Source organism: Schistocerca cancellata, chromosome 9 (genome assembly GCF_023864275.1).
Source record: "Schistocerca cancellata isolate TAMUIC-IGC-003103 chromosome 9, iqSchCanc2.1, whole genome shotgun sequence".
Lineage (NCBI taxonomy): Eukaryota > Metazoa > Arthropoda > Insecta > Orthoptera > Acrididae > Schistocerca > Schistocerca cancellata.
The window spans coordinates 287,372,158-287,386,351 of record NC_064634.1 but is presented as its reverse complement, the minus strand read 5'-3'; the positions used below and the strand labels follow the sequence as shown (position 1 = coordinate 287,386,351).

General features: G+C 37.6%; 1 protein-coding gene across 1 annotated transcript in view; it reads right to left on the bottom strand.

Annotated features, from left to right (window-relative positions):
- Positions 1-14,194, bottom strand: part of LOC126101156 (nuclear speckle splicing regulatory protein 1) — a 63,066-nt gene that overhangs the window by 36,534 nt on the left and 12,338 nt on the right. The gene's annotated exons all lie outside the window — the stretch shown is intronic.

Here is a 14,194-nt window from a genome sequence, read left to right as displayed (position 1 = left end):
CACACACACACACACACACACACACACACACACACAAAAAATATGCAAATTATAATTTTTGTGTTACATCTAGCACATCTGATTTACACAATCACATTTTTCTTGTCTTTAGCCATTAGCAAGCAGAGTCTTGATATCGAGTTTTATATGAATGCATCACCAATGAGGGACAAATAATAATCAACACACCATAGGGCTCTGTCCTATCACTCACATTATGAAGAGGAAACAGTTGTCCTTCTGATGACATAAACCACAACAAAAGGAATGAAAAATGAAAACAAAAGGAATGAAACATGAAATTTCCACTAAAATATTTTTCTAGTTTCCTGTGAATTCACTGTTGCTTAACTGAAACAGTTTTGTATGAGGCAAGATAAATCATTTATTGATAATGGCACACAAGAAAAAATCATGAGGTAAAGACAAATACTTAATTATTTGTTCGTGGATAACGAAAAAATCTTTATTTTGTAAACTTTTTCTTGACTGTAAAGAGAACAGGATGAAGAGAATTGAAGCAGCCCACTCCATTAGGCCCGAGGACTTCTCTGTGGGAAGGAGTGATGCAGAAGGCAAGCAAGTCATATCTTTCCTATGTAGTACTCATGACACTTACAATGTAATGACTAACACAACACTGCACAGCAAATAGACCACTAAAATTAACAATTGCTAGATGTACCAACATTAGTGGTCTGAAGCCTTCCGACTTCTATCAATTCAGGGCAAGAGAGTTCAGCACCCAAAAAACAGGTTTATACATAGTAAATAAATGGAACATATTGTAGATTTTCTTAAACTACTAACCTCAAAGTTTTTTTCTGAATGTGTGATGGAAGACCTTTTTGTGAAAATATAGATAACTAGCAAACCCAACAATGTTTCACAACTGCTAAATATGTATGGGAATTGGAATACATTCTAATTTGCCTCTTCCTGATCTCTCTGTCCATATCCTCTCCTCTATCATTGTTTATCTTCTTCTCCTCTTCCTCCACTTAGGAGATGTAGCATATGTCTATCCTAATGTTTATTACCACATTGAGAAAAAATATGAAATAAATTGGTGAAGAACTTTCCAAGATTTTTGTTCACTATATGTTAATATTAAAAAATATGTAGCCTATGTCTATCCACGTCTAGAAATGTTGGAACACGTGAGGCAATACTAACCTTACGACTTATCTTAGAAGAAAGATTAAGAAAAGGCAAACCTACGTTTCTAGCATTTGTAGACTTAGAGAAAGCTTTTGACAATGTTGACTGGAATACCCTCTTCCACATTCTAAAGGTGGCAAGGGTAAAATACAGGGAGCGAAAGGCTATTTACAATTTGTACAGAAACCAGATGGCAGTTATAAGAGTCGAGGGGCATGAAAGGGAAGCAGTGGTTGGGAAAGGAGTGAGACAGGGTTGTACCCTATCCCCAATGTTATTCAATCTGTATATTGAGCAAGCAGTAAAGGAAACAAAAGAAAAATTCGGAGTAGGTATTAAAATTCATGGAGAAGAAGTAAAAACTTTGAGGTTCGCCGATGACATTGTAATTCTATCAGAGACAGCAAAGGACTTGGAAGAGCAGTTGAACGGAATGGACAGTGTCTTGAAAGGAGGATATAAGATGAACATCAACAAAATTAAAACAAGGATAATGGAATGTAGTCGAATTAAGTCGGGTGATGCTGAGGGAATTAGATTAGGAAATGAGACACTTAAAGTAGTAAAGGAGTTTTGCTATTTAGGGAGTAAAATAACTGATGATGGTCGAAGTAGAGAGGATATAAAATGTAGACTGGCAATGGCAAGGAAATCGTTTCTGAAGAAGAGAAATTTGTTAACATCAAGTATAGATTTAAGTGTCAGGAAGTCGTTTCTGAAAGTATTTGTATGGAGTGTAGCCATGTATGGAAGTGAAACGTGGACGATAACTAGTATGGACAAGAAGAGAATAGAAGCTTTCGAAATGTGGTGCTACAGAAGAATGCTGAAGATAAGGTGGGTAGATCACGTAACTAATGAGGAGGTATTGAATAGGATTGGGGAGAAGAGAAGTTTGTGGCACAACTTGACTAGAAGAAGGGATCGGTTGGTAGGACATGTTTTGAGGCATCAAGGGATCACAAATTTAGCATTGGAGGGCAGCGTGGAGGGTAAAAATCGTAGAGGGAGACCAAGAGGTGAATACACTAAGCAGATTCAGAAGGATGTAGGTTGCAGTAGGTACTGGGAGATGAAGAAGCTTGCACAGGATAGAGTAGCATGGAGAGCTGCATCAAACCAGTCTCAGGACTGAAGACCACAACAACAACAACATGTCTATCCAAACATTTACTACTCACCAAGCAGTGGCAGAACATAGAAATAAAAGACGGTTGTCATTCGCAAGCTTTCGGAGCCAGTGGCTCCTTCTTCAGGCAAAAGGGTTGAAGGGGAAGGAAAAGGGGTGAAGGGAAAGGACTGGAGAGGTCTAGGAAAAGGGGTAGTTTTTGGGAAAGTCACCCAGAACCACGGGTCAGGGTGACTTTCTCGAAAACCACCCCTTTTCCTAGACCTCTCCAGTCCTTTCCCTTCCCCTACAACCCTTCTGCCTGAAGCAGGGGCCACTGGCTCTGAAAGCTTCCCAATTACACCCGTCTTTTATGTGTGTGTTTTGCCGCCACTTGATGAGTAGATTTTTTATCTATTCAATTAAATAATTTTCTCAATAACTGGTTTCAAACATTTATTACAAAATATATAGCCTATGTCTATATTTCTTGACTAACTTTTAAAGAGCATAGCCTAAGTTCATCCCAATGTTTATTAGGAGATTGAGTAAAAATTTGAATTAAATCAATCAAGAACTTTTCGAGATTTATGCTAACAATGTTTCCCTTTTAAATGTTACCAGCTGCATTAACATAGTGGCAGGGTCCCAACCATCAACCATTGGCAGTCATGAACTAGCAGAATTGGGTGTAACAGTTATATAAACCACCTTGGCAAGTTTTTGAATGCAAAACAGCTAAGGTCATAACCACCCAGATTTTGATTTAAAATAGGCCATTTTCTAAGGAAAGTACTCTATGGCTCTTTCAGTTAGTCGCCATAATTGTGGCATGGTATTCCTTACAGTGGCTCACATAGTGTCCAACAGATTGGTGGAGACCTAGTCAGTGATACGTACATCTGATTCTGTCTAGTCTTCATGAATCCCTGGTTATAAGATAGTGGAGCATTGTAGAAACGTTTAAGGATAGTTGGTCACTGATGAACTGGGATGACGAGGATCCATTTTCGTCCCACGGATCATGGTTCCTCGTAACTGGAATCCTCCTTTGGCAGGCTTCTCATTTTTCAAGACTTCTATGGTTTTCAGCAACAATGGCTCCTTACTCTGTACAGCAGCAATATAATTTAATGCACCAATGACTGAGATTTCATTCACATTGCTGTGTTCCGACAAAGGAGTCCCTGAAAGGCAGTCAGTGTCCTTGTGTTTGCACCATTTTTGTATATTGTTGTGACTCCTGAAACCTGACCATCTGACCAGACAGACCCTTCATGCTAGCTGGCCAGCATAATGAATGGTGATCCATAACAATGGTGAATATTTTGCCAAATAAATATGTTCAGAACTTGCTGATGACCTAACAAATGCAAGGCACTCCTTATTGATTCTAGAGCAATTCTTCTTGGACTTGGGAAGTACTCTGGAAGCATAATTTATCACCTTTTCAGCATATATCTGAAATTGTGCCAGAATTGTCCCTATCCCAAAACTGCTAATGTCAGCATGAAATTATATCTTTGCATTATTGTCTCACAATGCTAGAACTGGAGTGGATATTAGCACCACCTAAAGGACAAGGAAAGACATTTCTTGCTCCTTGTTCCAGGAAAATATAGCATCTGCCTGCATAAGTTTTGCAGTGGCTTGGTACAGAAGTCCTTTATGAATCACTGGTAGTATAGCACCTTCTGGAAATCTTTTCACATCATGAATGTGCTGAGTAATTGGAAAATCTGTGAAAGCTCTTATTTTCTCTGGATCGGGAAGAGCTCCATCATAATACACTAGATAGAGGGTCCAAGATTTTTACATCTTAGGCCATGAAGAAACATTTTTTCAGTTTCAGGCTGATAGCTGCAGTCTGAACAAACTTCAAGATCTGGTGTGAAGCATGTTGTCCATCATATGTTTGAAAGTGGCTTTGAGCTCACAGATGCCATTAGGAATTATGAAGGCAGACTCTTTCCAGGTAACATTGTCAACCATGTATTTTCCAGTAGCCTATCTGCATGTCCATAATTGAGAAGTACTTTGCTTCTTTCACAAGTCCAGAGTGTCGTTAATGCGCGGCAATGGACAGACACCTTTCTTCATGATTTTGTTGAGTTGGTGGTAGTCAACACAGAACTCCAATGTGCCATCCTCCTTCAAAAGGGTCACCAGAGAAGACCGAGCAATCTCTGATGGTTCAATGATGTCATCTTCTCCACTTCCTCACAGATTACCCATCATTCAGGCAGTGACATCCTATATGATTGCTGGCTAATTGGTGGACATTCCCCAGTTCTGAAACAGTATATTATCTGGAACAGTTGGTCTTTCCTTTCTCCACTACAGATATGACAGCATAAAAAAATTGGCGCAGAACGGCTAACACTCTTCGACATTGTTCCTTGGCCAGGCTGAATCTTACTGACAGTTCAATAATAGCTTCTCCCCTGCACTGTGTAGTGACAGTAGAGCACGAATCTTTGTTGATGACACTAAGCTGCCCTACTAGGACTCATTTAGACATCCCTATGTCCATCTTTAGGAATGAGTTGGGGCTGCTCGTGACGATCAGCAATCCAACATTCTCCTTTATCACCTGCTATACATACAATCAACAATGAAATGCATATTTCTTTTGTGAGCCTGAGTAGCTTTTTGCAATCAACAAAAGCTTTACAATTTAACTGTGTATCTTGGTTTATTACTTAAACTTGCCTCATTGATGGTGCTGGGAAAACAACACTTCAACAGCAAACAGCCACCCAGAGCAATCTTTGTTGTGCGCTAGTTGGAACAGACTTAGAGAAAGCTTTTGACAATGTTGACTGGAATACTCTCTTTCAAATTCTGAAGGTGGCAGGGGTAAAATACAGGGGAAAAAAAGGCTATTTACAATTTGTACAGAAAGCAGATGGCAGTTATAAGAGTCGAGGGACATGAAAGGGAAGCAGTGGTTGGGAAGGGAGTGAGACAGGGTTGTAGCCTCTCCCCATTGCCATTCAATCTGTATATTGAGCAAGCAGTAAAGGAAACAAAAGAAAAGTTCAGAGTAGGTATTAAAATCCATGGAGAAAAAATAAAAACTTTGAGGTTCGCTGATGACATTGTAATTCTGTCAGAGACAGCACAGGACTTGAAAGAGCAGCTGAATGGAATGGACAGTGTCTTGAAAGGAGGATATAAGATGAACATCAACAAAAGCAAAACGAGGATAATGGAATGCCGTCGAATTACGTCTGGTGATGCTGAGGCAATTAGATTAGGAAATGAGACACTTAAAGTAGTAAAGGAGTTTTGCTATTTAGGGAGTAAAATAACTGATGATGGTCGAAGTAGAGAGGATATAAAATGTAGACTGGCAATGGCAAGGAAAGCGTTTCTGAAGAAGAGAAATTTGTTAACATCCAGTATTGATTTCAGTATCAGGAAGTCGTTTCTGAAAGTATTTGTATGGAGTGTAGCCATGTATGGAAGTGAAACGTGGACGATAACTAGTATGGACAAGAAGAGAATAGAAGCTTTCGAAATGTGGTGCTACAGAAGAATGCTGAAGATTAGATGGGTAGATCACATAACTAATGAGGAGGTATTGAATAGAATTGGGGAGAAAAGGAGTTTGTGGCACAACTTGACTAGAAGAAGGGATCGGTTGGTAGGACATGTTCCGAGACATCAAGGGATCACCAATTTAGTACTGGAGGGCAGCGTGGAGGGTAAAAATCGTAGAGGGAGACCAAGAGATGAATACACTAAGCAGATTCAGAAGGATGTAGGCTGCAGTAGGTACTGGGAGATGAAGAGGCTTGCACAGGATAGAGCAGCATGGAGAGCTGCATCAAACCAGTCTCAAGACTGGAAGACCACAACAACAACAACAACAACAACAGTTGGAACAGCATCTTCAGTCTGCAGCTCAGATCTTCTACAGTCTGTGAGTGCTTGAGATGCATGCACAAAGTCACATCCGAGAATAAAATCATGACTACATTCTGTTAAAGTGACAAGTTCAAAGTCTGTATTCTGTTGCTGATAGTTATTCTTGCAACGCATGTTACAGTTGGCTGGACATATTTCCCATTAGCAACTTGCAATAGAATCGCTTTTGCATCACAGAACATAGTCTTCTATAATGGGTGACAATATGCCCACATTTACTAGCACCTGGACTGGTTAGACATCGATAACAAAGTCACTGAGATTTCCTGTCATCTTGGTAACTGTTATCTGTGGAGGATTTTCATCTGTGGCAGCCTCACCTCCATAGATGGTCATCTTACTCAGTCTTCCTGAATTCTGTGGCTATGCAAGCGGCTGGTACCTCTGTATGGTCTCGAACGGCTATGGTGAGTTGAGGAGTGTCCCCATCCAAGGTATGTCAAAACGAGCGTGCTGCAATGCTTACATAATCAGGTAGCAGATTTTTACAACGGTAGCATTCACAAGCTGGCTGTATGTTACAATAAGTGCCTTAATATTTGTGGGAATTTTGTAGGAAAGTAGGTTAAAATACAGGCTTTCATGAAGAAATAAAACTGTCAAGAAAAGTCTACTTGTTTTATTTTTATTTCAAAATAGTACATATTTAAAAAAAAAACAGCCACTATCTCTTGTGTACTCAGTCCACCAGTTACGATAGCCATAAAATGTTGTATCTCTTCCCTTACAACCTGGCGTATGAAAGAAGCATAGCCATTGTGGTCTTCCACAATTGCCATATGGGCTACATTTGAGGAATCATTAGCACCAGGATTTCAGCCAGAACAGATCCCGCCCATTCGCACTCCTCTACAGAAAGGGACAAGTACCGGAACAAGTCCCACCCTTTCACCCTCTCCACAGCGACTAAGTGCACCCAAATATGTTCTTTGGGATCTTCCCATAGAATGCGTATTCTTTGGTCTTCATCACAGGTTTTCAGTAGACCCACGTGGTTTACTGCATTTGTTCGCACATAACAGTAGCGATCAGTGTTTTACTGCTTTGCAATATCTGTATTTTCAACGCATTTCATTGGACGTTTAGCAGTGCTTTATTGCTTCTACTTGTGCATTGTAGCAGTATTTGTGTTTCCTTTGTGACTTTTACAGTGTTTGCTGCTTTATGTAATACTGTTTTACCGCTTCTCATTCCACGTTGCAACAGTGTTTTGGAATATGTGCTTTTAAATGTGAAACTTGAGGAAACGAGTACAATTACCACAGACCTCTGAAGTGGGATATTTCCACAGCGAACCTATAGAAGCTGAGTGAAATAATGCCTCCTGTCACAGATAATGAACGTTCATCCCCTTACTAGTGCTACTTACGTGATAAGGATTTTACTTAAGGTAGTTTATGATACCAGCAATATAATATTTGTAGGGAGAGGCAACAGATAGAAGCTGAGTGAAATAACGCCTCCTGCCACAGATAACGAACGTTCATCTCCTTACTAGTGCTACTTTATGTGATAAGGATTTTACTTAAGGTAGTTTATGATACCAGCAATAAAATATTTGTAGGGAGAGGCAACAGAAAAGTTTGAAACGTACATTGTGTGCATTTGAAACTGATTATGAAATGTGCTGGATGGATCCTTTCCAGTTCCCACATGAATTATGTGTGAAATCAGACCTAGACTTCTCCAGTGAAGACAAATTTTTAAGTTGGAAAGAGAAATAGAATGTGCTACACATTCCATTCATTGCTTAAACCCCACTAATCTCACTGAATTTTTGGAAAGTGCACCAATCATAATAGTTGGCTCCCTGAAACAACAGTAATCATTAAATTGGGTTTATAACTTATTTCAAAACATTCAAGGAAGATTTAAATTTTGTATGACGCTGGGACACATGTTTTTGTCTCCTTGAGATAGAGTTTGTTTCACTATAGTAAACACTGAAGGTCTTTTAATCATTTATAATACAGTTAGCAGGATGAAATCACCCATAACCACTGAACTTTATCATTACCATTGAGCATATCACACTTCCAAAGCCAACTGACAATCTGACCTATCAGCTATCCACCTGTATGTCACCTACAACTTTTTCCCAAATTTGTTTCATTCTGGTGTGTTAAGTAGTTACAAGAATTTTACTGAGTCAATAAAAGTAGGTCATTATAGAATTTGTTATATTTATTATCTTGCTCATTTCACATTCTTGCAAATGAGTCACTGTGCTGGAGATTTGAGGTGGAGCTATTGAAATTTCAATTTAATTTTGTGTTGATACAGTAAAAGCAGTCTATCTTTTCTTTTTCAAGGGGACTCTGTCAACACTTAAATATTATTTAGGGAGCACATTGTGCTAATGTGGGAGTGATCTAGATGCTTGTAAAACAAATCTTAGTTACCAGTTTATTGTTTTACTTAACTATTGGTTTATTATTCTCTTGGTAAACTTTTCATATTGAACTGTAATATTATGAATTCTCATATAAGATTACACAAATTCAGATATGCTTTATTATACCAGGTGAGAAAGATCTCTTGGATGCAATCATTTACTTCTGCAATAATGTAACAGCTTTGTGATTTTGTTCTGCATAAAAAGACAGTAGTATCCGAAGACACTTATTTTTGTAAGTACTGTCATTCTGGGCAACAAAAAAATCTCATAACTATTTCTTTCCGTCAGTCAGTGTCATATGATTAGCATGACACAATGTGCAGTAAAATAATAATAAATGGATGTTAGAGCTTTTGTTCATGTACTCATGAATTATGAGATGTGTTTGTATTCTTGCACTGGAAGTATACTGCTCACCAGAAGTATACTGCTATATAGAATTAAAAATTTTCTTTCCAAATACTTATCCACATGGTAGTCTCACTGGCTACATAGAAATGGGGGTGCTACACAAGACCCCATTTTTTATGATCTAGGTGGTGCTTGATGTAATCCTGATTACTAAAGATTTAGATATTCCTGAAATCTTTTACTAACTGCAAATGTACTAAATCTACTACAATATACATATCTTACACTTTAGCACTAACAAGCAACACTGTTTTGGCACTTGGAACATCATGAAAAAGCCGAAGGGAAATGGCAATATTTGTGATGTTTGTGTCTGTTAGTTACAGTAAATTTCAGATAAATTATGAAATATATAATCCTGACAATCATGTGATTCACATAGACTTCCCACTCATATTCAAATTCCAGGCTGGTGTTTATATTGTGTGAGAATAAACTTCCAGTACACATAAATATTAGAATTTTGAACCCATATACATTTAAAACAGGCCTAATGTCATAAATTGGTAGCCACCCTACAAAGTTATCGGTCTGTAGAAAACATTGTTAAGCCCCAGTTTCAATGTACATGTCAGAGGAAGAGTATATTCCCACTGTATGTATTAACTTGTGCATTTACTGGTATATGTATATCACTATAGAGCACCTTCCAATAATTCATTAATACCTTGAAAGTCAGCAGCTGTTCCAAAAGTGGTAGCTTCTACAAGAGCAAATGTTGATACAACTTATTTAACTTCCAGAGGATTATTTTAGATCAGATGGGTTGGAAGTGGGTATTTGGTCAATGTAATGAACACACATATTAATGGTTCATTCTGTATAAACAACAAAAAAGGTATACATTTTCAATTAAAACATTTGATTTCTTTCACATCTGCTACATTCAGTGACGTAGTTAGAGATGAAAAACTGAAAGTCTGTAGAAGTATATGACAACTTTGTGGAAAGTTACTAGTCTGCAAAGTTTGGAAACAAATTAACACATCTCTGGATAAATGACTATTATTATTCCAATCCATGCACAGCAATGGAACTCTTATTATAGAAAAATAAATTTGCAGGGTTTTTTTACATGGCATTACTTTCTCCAGTTTACTCTCACTCTTTCCCTCCCAACCCCACGCCATTACCAGCCAACAATCAAGATGGTCAGGAATGCAGTGGAACCTCTGTTAATTTCAGTTTGTTGTGCCCTGGTTTCCTTTAATAGAATAACACTTAAGAGTATATGATATCTTTCACTTCCATTTTCATCAGTACAATAAGTATAACACGTAAGAGTATATGAAATCTTTCACTTCCATTTTCATCAGTACAATAAGTAACTGTCTTTTCATCAATTTATTTTCTTAAATACATAATGGATATAGCTACCGATTTGTGTGGTTTCAATGTTAATTTACACATCCAATTCTATGAAAAGTCAAATCAGAATGCTGAATTCTGAAATGCAATAGATTTTGTCTTCCTGTATATCAATTCGAAAGTCATAATGTACAATTTCTGAAGCTGGAAATATGTCATTCCATAATGATATATAATTTAATTTTTACTGAAAATGGACTGATGAAAATTTACTAAAAGTTGATAAAAAATCATGACTTTTGGTACATTGTATTTGGTATGAAATGTTACCTCACTGTTTCATTGTTTGAGTAAATCATTTAGAGTCCTCCAAAAAGTTTCATACAATATTTGGAAACACCTCTTTCTATTTTAGAAACAAAAGAACAAAATAATTCATTTACCTCATTTACTCCTATAATTTTATATTTAACATGGTGACTGCCAACAGCCACAGCAGAGCCTGAAGCTGTTTGCCCACCAGTGCGGTAGTGAAAACGCATCACTGAATCTGTTGTGAAAGAAAGTAATATTTCCTTTCCAAATTAATTTCACTGAGATTTTTATTGATCAACAGAATGAGACGAGGAGTGAGAACAAATCACTATTTACATAGCAGTGGTTTACATAGTTACCACTCCAGTTTCAGTACCAGAGTATCTAATTAACTGCAACATGATAAACTAGGTGTTCATGCTTTTAATCAGAAAAAAATACTTCATGAGAAAAAATCATAAAGTGGTGGAAATACTATCTGATGGAACGAAAGCATAATGTCTGGCAGTATGTGAAAGCTAGACAAACCCTGATTACTGATGGCACATCTTTTCTACAATGTACAAAATCCCTACATGAAAGTTATTGTAACAATAAATTTCAGTGGAGGAAGTGACAAAGCCATGCTGGCCAGGTACAGATGCACTGGAGTAATGTCAGATCTCCTCAAACATTCAAGTGCACAATCTCCACACGATCAGGAGATATACAGTTTAAACGAGATTGTTGTCTGGGAATGGCACACAATTCCAGTTAATACCTAATGCAAACCAGTGTGTTCAAGAAAAAATACTCATAGAGTCTTTGATTGGCTCTTCCAGTAGTGAAAACTTTTCGTCATTTAATGTGCAGTGTGTTATTGTTAGACTAGATTCTGAATGCGGACATTTGAACTAATTTATTGTACAAGTTGCCTGGAAACAAGGTGAAAAATTTAGTTCAATTGCTTGACAGCAAAGGGAATAAATTTGTATGGCCAGAAAGGGATGATACAAGTAAAGTTGGCAAGAACCCATCACGGAAACTTGCGAAAGCCTAATTTTTTCTGTACTGAAATTAAATGTTTCTCACTGTTATCTTAATGCTCTTCATACGTTCATAAATTTGACACTGCACAATTATTTTATAATTTTTAAGTACAGTCCCTCACGGTAAGATAGTGGAAGTGTTATGCCTGTGACATTAAAATTTACATTTGTAACATTTAACACATTGACTGCCACAATGCCACAGCAGAGCCAGCAGTATGAGTTAAATGTCTTATATTAACACTAACTTTTAATTTCTTTAATAGAAAATGAACATGGACTGCATCATTAAATATTGATTTATGTTGTTCATGTGAAGCTCTATCTATACAAAAATTAATAGCTCTCAGATTTTATTTTCGTGTTAATTCTTCAACTTCAATTGTACAAATGTTATGTCCATAAGAGTGGAAATGTGTATAGATGTTGTAGAAATTTTAAATTATACCACCTAAATGCCCTCACACCTTGTCATCAGCACTTGGTCAGTGAAACTAATTTTATACTTAAGTTGTGAGTATCCAATGCCAGAGCACACAGTGGCAGCAGCTAACATATCACAGCAAACAATAAAATAAGGAAAATGCTTCTTTAGTCACACTGCAGTGAAGTATACACGTACAGTTCAGTACTTTTTCAATTTATAAAACATTGGTTTTAGGCTATACTTTTGAAATTACAATATATTTCAAAGTTATTCAAGTGTACAGCGGAATTTTAATACTTTTGGGAGTGAATGTTAAATTAGTATCTTACTAGGTGATAAATTTTGCTAAATCACTAAGCACCTGCTGAAATGGTCCACCTGTGCCAGGTACTTCTATGGCAATCGCAGGTGAAGACAGCTTAGCACTCAATTCCTTACTCAGTGTTTAGGTGAATATCATACGAAGAAACAGACTTCAGTGCGAGAAAAGTCATCCAATGCTAAAATCAAAAAACATACCCTCAAACATTAATTTGAACTTAGAGAAAGTAGAACCACAGCATAGTTGAAAGTTAAGTCAAGAATTCAGACAGTATGTGTGAAACAAACCAATTTTGACTGTAATTCGAAAAGGCAGCCAGATTACTTTGGTCTTGCTAGATCGATACAAGCTGTTTTTGTATGTTATTCATTGAGCAGTTCTGGTGAAGATTTTTAAGAGTGGGGTGAAGTGGAGGGGAAAAAAAGAATCCTTCAAGGAAGTGTCTTTGACTGACATATCTGTGACACTAAGAATTCTGATGTAACTTCCAGTGGGTGGAATTGGTGGCTAGTTGGGGCGGGGCTTAAACTATGGATATGCAAGGAGGAGGTTAAAGGGCAGGACTTGTTCCAGGTGAAATCCTAGTGCTAACGGCTTGTCTACATTCCAGGGTCGATCGCTGCTCTTTCTTCAGATTCTTTTACTCTTGCACTTCCTCAAAGCCCTGGCACAACTTGATGAAGTCCTCAGTTGTTGTCCTTCTACCAGAAGAGCTTGGTACAAAAGCTCCTTTCATCAAATGTGAGATTTTGTCAATGTCTGTCATACTAGGATCACAATGTTGTAAAGGGCAAAAATTTCTGTATGACAGCCATTTTATCTTGATGCTGGGTCCTGTTCTACACTTGTTTTTTTGCTAAGCAGACTTGCCGTCGATTGTCACCAATTGTCATTCAGTTTGGCGTTGAATATGTCCCAGCTACTGAGCTTCTCACTGTTGTTATCATGTGCTGCTGTGTGCTGCCCTAGTAAAAGCACAGATTTGCCAAACAAATCATATCATCCATTCTGTTGTATTTGGTGACCCAGTTGAATCCTTTTTGACATTTTGTTAGGGCTTGAACAATTTCTCCCACAAGCACTGATGAATGCCTGATGTGTCATTGATTTACTGCTGTTTTGGAATCTGCATGCCTACTGAATATATGGATCTCAGGAATGATTGACTACTTGTACTCCAGTTCTTTATCTCTTCATCTACATCCATACTCTGCAATCCACAGTGAAGCGCATGGCACAGCGTGCATCCTACTGTACCAGTTATTACGGTTTCTTCCCGTTCATGTATGGAGCATAGGAACAATGATAGTATGAATGCCTCTGAGCTTGTTGGAGTTATTCTAATCTTTTCCTCACAATCCATATGTAAGTGATCCATAGAGGGTTGTAGTATGTTTGCAGAATCATCATTTAAAGCTGGTTCTTGAAACTTTGTTAGTAGATTTTCTCAGTGTAGTTTACGTCTATCTTCAAGAGTCTGCCAGTTCAGTTTCTTGAGCATCACTGTAACACTTTCCCATGGGTCAAACAAACCTGTGACCATTCATTCTATTCTTCTCTATATGTGTTCAATAATCACTGTTAGTCCTATTCAGTATGGGCCCCATGCGCTTGACCAATATTCTAGAATCAATCACCCAAGTGATCTGTCAGCAATCTTCTTTGTAGATTGATTGCATTTTCGCAATATTTTCTCAATAAACCAAAGCCTACTACCTCCTTTACCCACAACTGAGCCTATGTGATCATTCTATTTCATTTCAAGTCCTTACAAAGTGCTACA